Here is a 14,953-nt window from a genome sequence, read left to right as displayed (position 1 = left end):
ACAAAGAATTGAGGAAAAAACATTTTTTCACTGATGGCCAGAGAGTACTTAAACAGGACAAACATTAAGGAAAACTTATTTCAGTAAGTTTATATTTTTAAGTTCAGAGAGCTTTTTAAAGGAAATGGACTAAGTTTTCTTTGTGTAAGTCATAAGAACATAAACTAATCCAGAAGCATAAACTTCCATGATGCAATGACATGTTCAAAATGATGGCCAGGTTCTGATCCTCCAAGCAGGCTCTGACAGCTGAACCAAGGTCCCCAAGAAGAACACAGATAGAGGATTATTTTCAAGTCAAGACTGGTTTAAATTGTATCAACCCACTTTACCGAATCACTTGGACAACACAGAAAGCCTGCCTTTGGCTATACCTTTATCCACTGACCAGGCTATTTGCTGAATGTTCCTCATTGCTCATGGGATGAAAATACATGCTTGTCACTGCAGATGTACAGAGACACCTGACAAGGTTTTCTGAGATCATCTTATCATGGTACAGAAGAAATTTAGATTAATGGGTCAGCTCACAGCCTCTACCAGCCTTTCAGTGATCCTCTGCATGCATTACTGTCTTATTAGAAATTCATCAACAGCAGTGAAGAGAAAGGCTTTTCCTTTTCATTGCTCTTGACTACTCATCGTGTAACCCCTGGTTAAAGCTATAAAAGGATTCGGGAGCATAAATTGTGTTCTCCTCTATTCCTCCAGTTATAGGGAAGGACGAGGGACTAAACATGATGGGCCAACGGATTAATAGCTGGCTCTGAGCCTGGTGTGCCTGGCAAGGATTTGGATTTTTTGACCTCTGCTCTGTTTGCACGAGACCAGCTTCCCCCACCGCTGGAAACGGGTCTTAAGATGGGAGTTGGGAAGGTTCATTGATAGAGCTTTAAACCAGGTATGAAGGGGGGTAGGGGTGTAACTGGGGTCATTAGAACAAAGCCCATATGTAACATCCCAGTGCTTGTGGGAAGGGGCTGTGCTAGTAATATCCCACAGACTTGTGTCTTCGTGAAGGAGGAGGACGATTCACCCTTTTGTAGGAAGAACACGAGGGTTGGTGTGAGGTTGGTGGCTATGGAAACACCTGAGTATGGTCATGAGGGTATTAGGACTACTGCCTCTCAAAAGGAGGTCCAACTCAGATGCCTTTACACTAATGCACACTGCATGGGTAATAAGCAGGACGAGTTGGAGGCCACTGTGCAGTCAGAAAGCTATGTTATGGCCGCCATCATGGAAACGTGGTGGAATGACTTGCACAGCTGGTGCGCTGTGATGGATGGCTACCGACTTTTCAGATAAGACAGGCTAGGCAGGAAAGGCAGCGGTGTAGCCCTCTATATTAAGAAAGAATATGAATGTATGGGAATTAATTATGGTGATGATAGGGTTGAGAACTTATGGGTCAGAATAAAAGCGAAGGCCAATAAGACTGATATTATCGTGGGAGTCTGCTACAGGCCACCCAAGCAGGATGAAGAAGTGGACAAGATACTTTATAGACAGTTGAGTGAGGTCTCAAGATCACTCCCTCTTCTTCTTGTGGGGGACTTCAACTTCCCAGATATCTGCTGAATTTATAATACAGTAGATAGGGAACAGTCCTGGAAGTTCCTAGAGTGTGTGGGAGATAACTTCCTGACACAGCTGGTGAGGGAGCCAAAAGGGGGAAGCAAAATTCTGGACCTGCTGTTTTTTTAACAGAGAAGGTCTTGTGGGGAATGTAAAAGTCGGAGGCCGTCTGGGGCACAGGGATCACGAGATGCTAGATTTCTTGATCCTTATTGAACCATGGAAGGGAGTCAGCAGAACTGCCACTTTGGACTTCCGAAGGGCAGTCTTTAGGACTTCTTTAGGACTATGGTTGAGAAGGTCCCTTCAGAGGTAGTTTTGGAGAGTGTGGGAGCCCAAGAAGGCTGGGAATACTTTCAGGAAGTTATTTTAAAGGTGCAGGAACTGACCATCCCCAAATCACAGAAGATGAGCCAATAGGCAAGGAGGCCGGACTGCCTGAACAGAGAGATTTGGCTGGAATTCAAGAACAAAAGGAAAGTCTCTGGAAGAGTAGGCAATTTTATTTATACCAATTATATATTTATATATAATTTTATTTATACCAATTACAGGTACATAGTGAAGCTGTGCAGGGAGAAAATAAGAAATGCTAAAGCCCAGCTAGAATTGAACTTGGCCACTAAGGTAAAGGACAACAACAAATATTTCTATAAATACATCAACAGCAAAAGGAGAATCTCCATGCCTTGTTGGACGTCAAGGACAACTTGGTGACCAAGGATCAGGATAAGGTACTTAATGCCTTCTTTGCCTCAGTCTTTAATAGTAAGACTTGTTACTCCCTGAGAACACAGCCCCCTGCGCTGCTAGATAGGGATGGGGCACAGAATAGATCCTGCCTAATCTATTAGGAGATGGTTTTGGACCTGCTCCGAATGCAACCGTTATGTATGAATGAGTCTATAGTTCATCAAGACAAAGGAGATACTCAAATGCTGTAAGTTCTACCAGTGTTTAGGAATCAGCTTTAAAGCTCTAGAGATACACATAAACTATACAAGGATAGTTTCACTGCCATATTTCTTGCAATTACACTTACAATATAGATATCCTAAATTTCAGATGTCAGAGAAAGCATGCATGAGTTATGTGAATTGTATATAATTTCCTCATCCCCTCAAACTAGTACAGCTTTAGTACAGCAGTCACTGAACATCCAACTGCTAACGAGAGGCTCCAAGACAGCACTAGCCTAGTGTTGGTCTGGAACACAACCTGCCGGACAGCTATGCTCTGAAAAGAACTGTAGACTTTTAGCAGTGGTGACTTGGATGTAATCTGTTTTCCAAATGATGTAAAGAGAGGCAAAAGACTAACTTGCAGAACACAACAAAGTCAGCTTTTGGGTTTCTTAAACTCTGCTAGCCATGATATCATATCTATAATAAAATCAATCTCAGAAAGAACTAAATGATGAACTAAAAAATGAGTTCAGAGAGGGTGGGCTACAATTCTTGAGAACAGACAGGGCACAGAACTGAAGGAGAGTCATACAGCCAATGAGAAGGGAGAATTCCTCCAGACCATCACAGCCAGGAATCAAGACTGCATTAGGAAAAGACAGAACATCCATCAGACCCAAACAGCTATCTTGCAGACAAGGAATATTTCTGCCAGCTCTGTAGCCTGCTGATATAGCTTGGAATGAACACTATACATTTCCTGAAAGATAATCTGATTACTTCACTTCTTTGCACTATCTAAAACATTATTTTTTTGACATCAGATCCTGAATTACTAGAAATGTACATTAAGTGAGAGCAGAAATTGGCTTGCTTTATTTAATAACCTGTAATTTAACTGAAATATTGTACAGAATTGTTAACTCTTGTTACTGCTCAAGTACTTTATTCATACATGACCCAGAGATGTCAGTAGAAATGGTCAGGAAAATCGTATAAAAACATTGCCCCTGGAAAAATCTTGAATGTAATCATTACTTTACAGTTCAAGGAACAATATGTGCAGACAGAATTCTCTTCCAGATCTTTGAGACTCATGCTAATGTTATTCCACTAATCATTCAAGCAAAACAATGATGCTTTAAAAGTCAAAAATAATAAAAAAAAAGCAAATGATAAAAGAATTCAGCTCTCAAACCATAATTTACACTATTTCCAAAGAATAGCTTCAATTATTAAAATCATAGAGTGGCGTGGGTTGAAAAGGACCACAATGATCATCTGGTTCCAACCCCCTGCTATGTGCAGGTCACCAACCAGCAGACCAGGCTGCCCAGAGCCACATCCAGCCTGGCCTTGAATGCCTCCAGAGATGGGGCATCACAACCTGCTTGGGCAACCTGTTCCAGTATGTCACCACCGTCAGAGTGAAAAACTTCCTCCTAATATCCAACCTAACCCTCCCCTGTCTCAGTTTAAAACCATTCCCCCTTGTCCTATTGCTGTCCACCCTCACAAACAGCCGTACCCCCTCCTGTTTATACGCTCCCTCCAAGTTCTGGAAGGCCACAATGAGGTCTCCCCGCAGCCTTCTCTTCTCCAGTCTAAACAAGCCCTGTTCCCTTTACCTTTCTTCATAGGAGAGATGCTCCAGCCCTCCGATCATCTTAGTGGCCCTCCTCTGGACCCAATCTGAGAGCTCCATGTCCTTCCTGTACTGATGGCCCCAGACCTGGGCACAGTACTCCAGATGGGGCCTCACAAGAGCTGAGTAGAAGGGGACAACCACCTCCCTCTCCCTGCTGTCCACCCCTTTTTTAATGCAGCCCAGAACTCAGTTGGCCTTCTGAGCTGCAAGCACGCACTGCTGGCTCATGTCCAGCTTCTCGTCCACCAGGACCCCCAAGTCCTTCTCCACAGGGCTGCTCCCAAAGAGATCTTCCCCCAGTTTGTATAAATACCTGGGATTGCCCCGACCCAACTGCTGCACCCTGCACTTGGCCTTATTGAACCTCATTAGGTTTTCATGTGACTGGCCTGCACCCTGACACAGAACCATCGATCACAACCCTTTGGCTGTGTCCAGCCAGCCAATTCCTAATCCATCCAATAGTCCATCCTTCAAATCCACACCTCTCCAATTTAGAGAGCAGGATGCGGTGAGGGACCATGTCAAAGGCCTTGCAGAAGTCCAGGCAGATGACATCCATCACCCTTCCCCTATCCACCGAAACCGTCACTCCATCACAGAAGACCACCAGGTTGGTCAGGCAACATCTGCCCTTGATGAAGCCATGCTGGCTGTCTCAAATCACCTCTTTGTCTCATATGTGCCTTAACATAGCTTCATGGAGGATCAAATTATTGATTGAATATATATAGGTATAGATATATAATATAATGTAATCAATATAATATAATCAATTGTTGTACATCTTAGCTAATACAGTTGTTTGCAGGCTTACAAAAGGGTGAAAAGTGAAATGCTGTTAACACATGGAATTGCACTTCAACTGAAAGTACACATTTTTATTGTCTATATAAATACAGATAATACTGGAAGCTATGTTAAGACACATGTGAGATGGGGAGGTGACCTGAGACAGTCAGCACAGCTTCACCAAGGGCAGATCGTGTCTGACCAATCTAGTGGCCTTCTACAGTGGAGTGACGGCAACAGTGGAACAAGGAAAGGCACCATCTACTTGGACTTGTGCAAGGCCTTTGACATGGTCCCCCACGACATCCTTATCTCTAAATTGAAGAGAGATGGATTCGAAGGGTAGACTACTTGGTGGATAAAGAACTAGCCAGATAGGGAGCTAGGGTGTTGTGGTCAGTGGCTCCATGTGTGGGTGGAGGCCGGTCATGAGTAGTGTCCCCAGGGGTCAGCCTTGGGACCGGTGCTCTTCAATATCTTTATTAATGACACAGACTGAGTGTACCCTAGGCAAGTTTGCTGATAACACCATGCTGAGTGGTGCAATTGACACTATAAAAGGAATGGAGGGTATCCAGAGCGATCAGGACAAGCTTGAAAAGTGGGTGCACACGAACCTAATGAGATTCAACAAAGTCAAATGCAAGGTGCTGCATTTGGATCTGGGCAATCCCAGGTACAGACTGGAGAACTCCTCGAGAGCAGTCTTGTGGAGAAGAACTTAGGCTTCCTGGTGGATGAAAAGTTGGACATCAGGTAGCAGTGTGCTCTTGTAGCACGGAAGGTCAACTGCATCCATCCTGGACTGCATCAAAAAAGGAGTGGATAGGAGGGCAGATGGGACTGTATCCCTCTGCTCTCATGAAGCCCCATCTGTAGTACTGCATCCAGCCCTGGGGCCCCCAGTATGAGAAGGATAACTGAATTGTAGGGGTTGGAAGGGACCTCTAGAGATCATCGAGTCAGGGTGGTCTCAAAAATGGCTGGAGCACCTTTCTGAAGATAGGAAGCTGGGCTTGCTCAGCTTGGAGAAGAGAAGGCTCCGGGGAGACCTCATTGCAGCCTCCCAATACTTGAAGGGAGCTTATAAAACAGGCGGGAGACTGACATTTTACAAGGACAGATACTGATAAGGGGGAGTGGTTCTAAAACTAAGATAAGGGAATTTTGGAGTAGATATTGGAGGGAAGTTCTTTACTTGGAGGGCAGTGAGACACAGGCTTCTCAGAGAAGCTGTGGGTGCCCCATCCCTGGAGGCATCCAACAAGGGATTCAGTGGAGCCTTGGGCAGCCTGATCTGGCAGGGGACAACCATTTCCAGGCAAACCAATGCAGGAACTGCATCAGGGATAGATCTAACCAGCAATGATAATTAGTTACCAAAGCCCTAAACAGAGAATCATAGAATCATGAAGGTTGGAAGAGACCTCATGTAGTCCAACCGTCCACCTACTTATTGCCACTAAACATGTTTCTTAGTACCACATCTAAGGAACAGAGTGCTGTGTTCACAGCACTTCCTTCACTGTTTCCCACTGCAGACAGCACTAGTCTGGATAAAAGTCTCTAATGAAGTTTTTATAGAAGCTTTTCTAAGTGTTATTGATCAGCCTCTAGGCTGGAGCCTGTTTCCATGGCTTCCCATTGCTTGAGGTGCTGTTATCCTGATCTGTGTCACTAAGATCCCAATGTGCTGATCCACTGGCTAATGGCCCGTCCTTCTCCAATGAAGCCAGTCCCATCACACGTACTCACTGCAGGGATCCCAGAGCAACACCACAGCAGACTTTGTGTTCTCTGTAACAGGCACGAAAAATTTCAGAATAATCTATACTGAAAATCCAGAACTGAACCCGATTCACAAGCTACAAAATTAAAGATACATTTGCCAAGGCTTTTCTCATTCATTGGCCACATTTTAATTTTTTTTTTAACATAATTTTGCACAATATATTGCCAAGGAAAAGAAAAGGAAACAACAATTATTTTTCATAATCTGTCATGCATTTTTTTCATCATTTTTTGTCAGTACCGCTTGAATAATTCTGCTGTGATCATCATGGCTAAAAAAGCAACATCTTTCTGAGACAAACTGGTAAGCTCAAGCACTTACTGCCTGAGACAAGTGGTCCTGAAAGTCACTTCAGCCATTTACTTCATCAGTGTTATAAAAATGGGACCGCCTTACCTCTACTCCTCCACAACACCTGTCCCCCAACAGAAAATAACATCAAAAACCTGCACAGTGAGTCACCTATTAAATGTTTTCTTAGCCTTCAAAAAAATTAACAGCTGTCCAACAGCCTGAAGTCAGCAAAGGCTGAAGAAAGCAAGCCCCTGATTCTATAAACAATAAAAGTCATAAAACCAGTGAGACAAAACTAGACTTTACAACAACTACTTCACATCCAGCTCTACTTTTTTTCATCTTTGTGCAAAATTTCTTGCACAGGAAACAATTCTAGAGATGGTTCCTGTAAAACCATCCAGAAGTAGATAGCACTATGCAAATAAAAACCATAATGAATTAAAATTGTCCTTTTACATCCATGTGTTCAAGCCAGTCATTCACTTCTCTTCTTATTTGGTAAAACAAATTCTGAAGTAGCCTGTTCATTTCAGCAGCGTACTGAATGCACTGTCAGAGCAGTCACCACCCACCCCCACTAAATGACTCAGAGGTTAAAGGGTTAGAGGGAGAGATGGGAGGGAAGAGCTTTCCGTGTGTCATCCAGTGAGAAGCAATGAGAAATACGGATAAGCTATTAAACTGGACTTGAGATCCAGTGAACAACTAATTCAGTTATATGAAGCATGGTTCACCAGATGGTGTGTTTTGTCTTATATTTATTCATAATTTGACCCTTGGGCTTGAATTATGTGAATCCATTGCTGAGCTATACCACCCTGTTATGTCTCCAAATGCACAACTTCTGAACCTTTCTCTTGTGTGCATGTGACATTCTGAACCATAGGGCTCTGCAAGGACTGATTTTCTCCCAACTCAAAGCAACCAGAAGTGCGCATCAACCGGTAAAAGCAGTGTCAAAAAATCTATACGGTTGAAGAATTAGTTTGCAATAATGCATTCAGATTGTCAGCTTTGATTTGATTAGCTTCAGCCCACACCTCTAGACAAAGTGGGAAGACAAGCAAAATATATAGCAATTTTATAGCCCTAGCATGGTCGTCAAAGTTGCATACAGCTCAACAAGTAGCTTCGAGGAAGCAAAGCAAATGCTACTTTCCTGGAGTTTTCCTAATGCTCAACCCCAGTTTTCCAGGAGCAGCCAGCCCTGCAGCCAGCTGTCCCTCAGTGGCTCCACGTGTGGAGGCTGTGGGTTTGGGAGCTTACCCCAGCTCCTTCCATCCTTCTTGTTAGAATCGAGCAGCAAGCAGACTTTGCTTCCAGTTCCCACAGCAGCACTGCATGGAGAAATATCTGTATCAAACTTACCATTTCTGCAACAGTTCAGAAAATATGGATTATGGATGTTGGGCAACTTGGCTGAGTAGTGACAAACAAGAAATTGTCAGTCCTTGACTTCTCTAGGAGCTACACTCTTCTTTGTCATGTATTCACTGAAGCACAGAATGGCTTGTGCTGGAAGGTCCCTTAAAGCCCACCTAGTTCCAACCCCCTGCTGTGGGCTGGCTGCCACCCATTGCTGCCCACGTGGCTTTGAATGTCTCTACGTAGGGGCATCCACAGCTTCTCTAGACAGCTTGTGCCACAGTCTATTTAAAAATAAATGCATCTTAATACGTTTACTGTCAGATAATCAGCAGATATGAGGGGAAAAGAAGTTTGCTTTTTTTCTTTTTTTTTTGTCTTAGAGTTCAGCTTATTTTCATCTAATCAATCAGTGTGTAAGCATTTAACATTAAATTAAATTAAATCTCGGTAGATTTCATGACTACAGCATTCATTCAGTTAACTGTGTTCCATTAGGTCATCCTGCAGCCAGCTCCATTACCTTAAATTGATATAGTCCTTGTTAATAGGATGGTTTCAGCCAGCCTCTGCTCACAGCAGGACTGCAGGGAGAGGAGCTCAGTTCCACAGAGCAGCACAGAAAAGCAATCTCTAACAAATGATGTAGTGAGAATGACACTGACATTTGGGAAGTTCTCAGAGCTACAGACCTTCTGAGCACTTGCATGCAGGATAGCAAGCTTTTGGTGCTGCTGAAAATCAAATTTCTGAGCTTCCTGATTAACCTGAAAATCACAGGGGCTTTTTGTTTGCTTTTAAGGGAAAAACATACAATTTATGCCACTGCATAGCAGAAGCAATTCTACTGAAGTCAGTGGGGTTGTTATACTATGGCAAAATCTGGATGTGTCATATGACAATCAGACCCTTTGTGCCAAACAGAACTGGAAAAAATATTTTCCAATAGAACAATTGAGTTATTTAAAAATATCTATATAAAGAGTTCATTTTGAAACAATTAAGTAACTGCCAACAGACTACAAGGAAGATCAAATCAAATTCATGATGAGTTTAACTGTCCTGAAGATTCTATGAAGTAAAAAAAGAAGTGATACAATGTGAACATTCTCTCTGCCAGAACTATTCACTGGAAGTTTCATAATCTTGTTTATTAGTAACTATGGGGAATTAGGAGAGAAATACTGTGTGCTAGTGAGCTAATTCCAAGAAAATCACAAAGACAAATGGCATTTCTAATGGTCTTTCTCCATCTCTCCAGCATGAGAGAAGACCTCCTGCAGCCTGGATTGTGAAGACACTTTTAAGACTGCAGGTACAAAACTAAGTTACCTGAAAGTTTCAAAGTGATGCAACCCCCACTGAAAATAACAGTTACAAGTATATACGTAAAAGAGCTTAGCAATTAAAATACAAACATTCATCAGGTTTTCCAAAAGCATTCTGACTTTCAAAGAATACAAGTAAAATGCTTGAAAAGTGTTGTAAACATGCTATAACAGATTGCGGGTGAAATGGCCTCCCTTCTTTCCCTAGCTATATTGAAGGTTAATGCTACATTCAAGGCACTCTGAAAGCACCAAGGAAATCTGTAGAAGTTCACTGGATGGCCTTTATTATGCTGAGGGAAAGCACTTGCCTGGACTAACGTCAGGTAGGAAGGCTCTTCAGTTTGAAAAGGCATAACCTCCACAGGACACTCCTTTCTCGTTAGAATGACATGAAACCAAGGAGTGATAGGCTAACTGGGGACTGTCAGCACGAAGAGCACTCTCCATTAAACGAATCTGGGAAACAGGTCAGAAATAGCACAATGAACAAACAGTATGATTATCAAAGGGACATCTGTGTCCATTCCTAGCAGGAAAAGTAAAGCTAAACTGAAACACTTTTTTTCTCAGTAACTTCTAGAGCAAGTACAGAGCTAAATCCTGACAGAATCTGACTCTGCACACCTTGAGGGCTGCTCACACACAGCCTGGCCGAGGGGCAGGGAAGACAAGTGGGAACATATGACTGCCGATCTTTTAACCGGAGAGGTGGAAGACACTCTGCAGATCCAGACTGACTCAGCAAGAAGGAAAAGAAATTCCTGAGAGAGGAGCAGACTTCTGCTTCTGGGAAGAAAACAAGAACAAGTGCAGACTAGCAATAAACTTCACAGCAGTGGAGAAAGAACGAAAATCAAGCCAGAGCTCACATCTTGTTGATAGGTGCTTTTGCAAGCAAAGGTGACATTGATCCAATTCCTTTTACAGACACTCTGGTTGCTGATACTTAGAAATTAGGCTTGACACATATTTGTACAAAAGGATATTCTATTATCCAATCACAATTATTTTTAGGAAGCAAAAAAGGGAACATCCAAATTTGTGTGGGATCAAACACATATCTCAAGGAGAAGACCTTGCCTGTGGCTCATTAAAAGTCAAGTTAAACAAAATATAACAAAAAGGCATTAATGTTAGGAGGTCAAAACTGCAGCTATCCTCAGAATTCTGTTTCTTCAAACATATTTAGATACACATGGTAGATTAACAAATAACTAGTGATAATGAACACACAGACATCAGCTCTGCATGAGGTCCGACCTGATGGGCTCAGCTGTAGCCCTTTGCCCCAGCAGCTGTGCCTGTGTGTCACCTGTTTGTGTATGTCCATAGCCAAAACACCTCCGGCGCCTAACAGTGCATTATGACAGTGCAGCTGAGGATCACTGCAGCAATTTCAGGTTTCTTGTCTCTGTTTTCAACAGTTGCCACAGCTCTGATCCCCATATTTAATGCTATGTCCCTACTCTGCTAATCATACAAGCATGGGCCCAGCTTTGTTTCCTTCCTAACCCCAGTACCTCCTTGGGCACTCACTGCCTACTTCCCCTGTTCATCATTTCTCACCTGTATTGCAATGCTGACAAAACCAACTATGACTATTCTGTAACAGAAACATGTATTTAGCTGGTACTGGCCACAGGAGGTGAATTAGATGTATTGCTACTAGAGAAGTGTTCTGGATTTAAACCTGTACAGTGCTTACTCATCATCAGCAAAATGCACCTGCTGTGTCGCCTCCCCTTGCCTCCTTATGGATGACCCTGACCACCACATATTCAAAATGTGCACTAATGTACACACATTCGAACTCGTGTTCCTAGATTTTTGATAAATTTGTGCAGAACGGTTGAAGGCATCTCTTACTGGCACCACTGTTTTCCCCTTTTGACCAGGTCTCAAAACCCTACAATAGGTGCTCAGTCCCTTGGCCTTAGATGAAGAATAATCGATCATTTCTGCGCTGCAGGAGCGAGGTAAGGGCTTCTAAACCATTTCTATTTCTAGGTTAAAAATGTTCTGGTTTCAGCTGAGATAGTGTTAATAGCACACCGATGTTTTGGATGCTGCTGAGTGATAGGTGCACACCAGGGGTTGGGAAAGGCTGCTCTGCAGAAGAGCAGCTGCCTTTGTGGCAGCATGGCACAGGGAAGAGCCAGGACAGCTGGCCTGAACTAGGCAAGGGGTTGTTCAAACCACTTGGCATCGTGCAGAAGGCAATAAAGCTGTGGGGAGCTGGCCCAGGGCTGGTGCCTGCTGGGGGACTGGCTTGCTGTTGGTCAGCAAGGGGGTGAGACCCTGCATTGCTGGCAGGGCATTAACTGGTGAACAGTTGTATATCAGTTGGGTATCAGTTGGAGGGTGGCGAGTGATTGCATTGTAAACCTCTCTCTCTCTACATAGTTATTACATCTTTGTTCTCCCTGTCCTGTTTTAGTAAATAACTTTTATCTCAACCCATGGGTTCTATTTTTTTCCCAATTCCCTCCTTCATCCCACTTGGTGGGGAGTGAGCGAATGGCTGTGTGGTGCTGACCTGCTGCCAGGTTAACAAATGTTTAGTCACTAAGATGATGGCAACACATTTTATGCAAGTAAACAGGAGGCCTTCATACTGTATAGAAAAGGATCGGACCACTGAGACTTCACATCTCCTGACTCAGAGCTTTTAAGCTCTTTTCCTTTGCCTAGTTTTTTCCACCAAGAAGACAGCTGAATTCATCATTCCAAAGCAGAGGAGTTTTATTCCACATAGGAGAAGCAGCATTTTATTACAGAAGCTGTAAAAGCTACCAGTTCACCAGCAGATTTAGAGCTTTCATCCAACTCCTTTTTGAAACTGTTTACCTGGCACAGATCAGGACAACCTGCTTTTATTGCTCCCCAAACAGCAAAACACCAAAACAAAATGCACTCAGCATCTTTGGCTGTAACTGATTCATAGCTATGGACACTGGGTTAGGCTCAGCTTAATTACGGTTATCCCATAGGCATCCTCTTTGCTGGAATTCCTTAAAGATGCACCAAAATGTCTGCCATACTATCATCAGAGGGTTATGCTGTGAACATGCAATTTTTCAGTAACAGCTTTAGGGTTTGCATACAATTTAGGCAGGTAGCAGTTTAAGTTTTTCTTGCTTACTATCTAACTAAAAGATTAATTCTGTATCAAGCAAAAATCATTGTTTTGATCACTCTGGAAAACACTGTAGAAAAAGCCAACGTTAGCAGAGGGCAAGTATGGCCTATTCTGGAGATCAAAGTGTCTCAGCACTTGCCCAAGAGAAGTGCTCGCCCAGATCACGGCTGAAAAGCTCGAGAACAATGTGGGGAACCATGCTGCCTCAATTAATGGTTTTGTCATTAAATACAAAGCATTGTTTTCCCTGCTTGTCTAGTACCTCTCACAAAAATAACTGCAGAGGAGGAGAAGTCAAACATAAAAAGATTTTCCTGTCATCACAAATTCGAAAGAGAGAATAGTTATATCAAAATCAATTCAATTGACCTATACTGTTCAATTATTTTTCTAACACTGTTTAAGATTTATATCTGGTTAGAAACATTCCCTTCCACAATTTAGCTTCTCTTCTACTTTATTTCCCAGTAAGGTCACAGTCACCTGATAGAGTGAGTTTTTATATTCCGTTACTAAGAACTGCAACAAAACTTGAACACAAGTTCACTGCAGGATTAACTGCATCAAAGACACTTTCAAACATTTAACCATATATACATACTCCGCAAAATACCAGGTAGAAGAATACCTATGAAGAAAAATAAGGACAGTTTTGGGGCATGTTCCTTCAGTTTCCTGTTGCACAAATTCCCTTCCTTTACACGAGAGCTCCAATGCTTTTACTCTAAATGTGGTAAGAATAAGCACTGTTAAATCTCCAAGTAAATGATTACAAAACAGATCGTGAGCCTCACTAAGAACAAGAAAACTCAAATGCCCTTCCCATTATATGCAGACCTTTCAGCTGACAGATGCAGACCCCTGGAAGCAGACAAATAAACAGACCAAACAATGGAAAATAAAAAGAAATAACCCTAACACATCATTATGCTGTGTGCAGTAGAGAAACTAACTAAAATGTACTCCAACAAAGTCACTGATGTGGCAGTGGCTACAGGGATTCACATCTCCACAATGCCCAACTTTCCCTGACTACTTGTGCGTAAGTTTCATCCCAAGTAAGCTGTTTAGGAGGAACATGCTGCTATTTCAATTCACTCTTAGAGAAGGAATTCATGGAACCTTAAGCAGAGATCCTAAAAGGAAGGAATCAAATGCTGATATCTCACAATCACTCGCCCACTGCATTCTTCTTTTTCCTTGATCTCCTACAGCTTATAACCACAGGAATAACCAGGTGCCTCTGCCACATTTCCAGGCAAAAGCCTGCTGCCCCAGTCCACTTGTCATCACTCACACTGCTGGAACACCCTGGGTGGAGGAGCTCACTTCAGCCCTCTCCCTGGCCCCCTCCACACCACAGGGTTAGCTGTAGCTGCCAATGCCGCGTTCCCAGCAAGGGCTAGGACAGACATGGCAGCAGTCAGGACATGCTCTCAAGCCAGGCTGCTGTGGCCCAGGAGAGGTGAGCCCTTACTCACCTGCTGGAGGACTCTGGAGGTGCCTTTTGACAAAGGTTCAGACCTACTGAGTACCATGCTATTTTTCTGTGGGTTTACGCTGCCACACAAAGTACTTCAGACCTTTGAGTATGAGCACCCTTAAAGAAGGAGCTGTCAGTTTCAAGTGTCTGCTGTGAGCCAAGTGGACAGAGCTGTTTCCTCAAGTTCAGCAGCTGCCCTATGTGTTTTTTTCAAGTGATCCCTTAGACCAAGAGAGTTTCCCACAGCGCAAGCACTGGAGCTGGCACTATTCAGAAAGGGAAGCAAGCACCTGATGTACTCAGCATAAGGCCTATGGAGATCAGGAAAATGACAAGAGGGCTGACTGCTTTCCTGCTAAAATCAGCAAAAGAAAACACAGGAAGTCTCCCTGATTCTTTTTAGATGCGTATGGCATTAGAGAATGCAGAGAACCAAAGACATTTTGAACACAAAACAAAAAGAGTGAAAAAATAGCAGGCTGTTTGCTGTGGCACAATCACCAGAAACAAAGCATCACTTGTTATCTGAGTGCTAAAAATATGATGATGATTAATGGCAGGGATGGAGGAAAAAAACAAATAATAGATGGAAGAATACATGATGTAAGGGTGTTTAAAAAAAA

At 43.0% G+C, this 14,953-nt stretch overlaps 1 protein-coding gene across 1 annotated transcript in view; it reads right to left on the bottom strand.

Annotated features, from left to right (window-relative positions):
* LOC100543530 (glypican-5-like) overlaps positions 1–14,953 on the bottom strand; it is a 324,270-nt gene that overhangs the window by 157,946 nt on the left and 151,371 nt on the right. The window lies entirely within an intron of this gene.

Source organism: Meleagris gallopavo, chromosome 11 (assembly GCF_000146605.3).
Source record: "Meleagris gallopavo isolate NT-WF06-2002-E0010 breed Aviagen turkey brand Nicholas breeding stock chromosome 11, Turkey_5.1, whole genome shotgun sequence".
In the NCBI taxonomy this organism is placed as follows: domain Eukaryota; kingdom Metazoa; phylum Chordata; class Aves; order Galliformes; family Phasianidae; genus Meleagris; species Meleagris gallopavo.
Note: the sequence above shows the minus strand (reverse complement) of the source record. Positions and strands in the feature narration are given on the sequence as shown.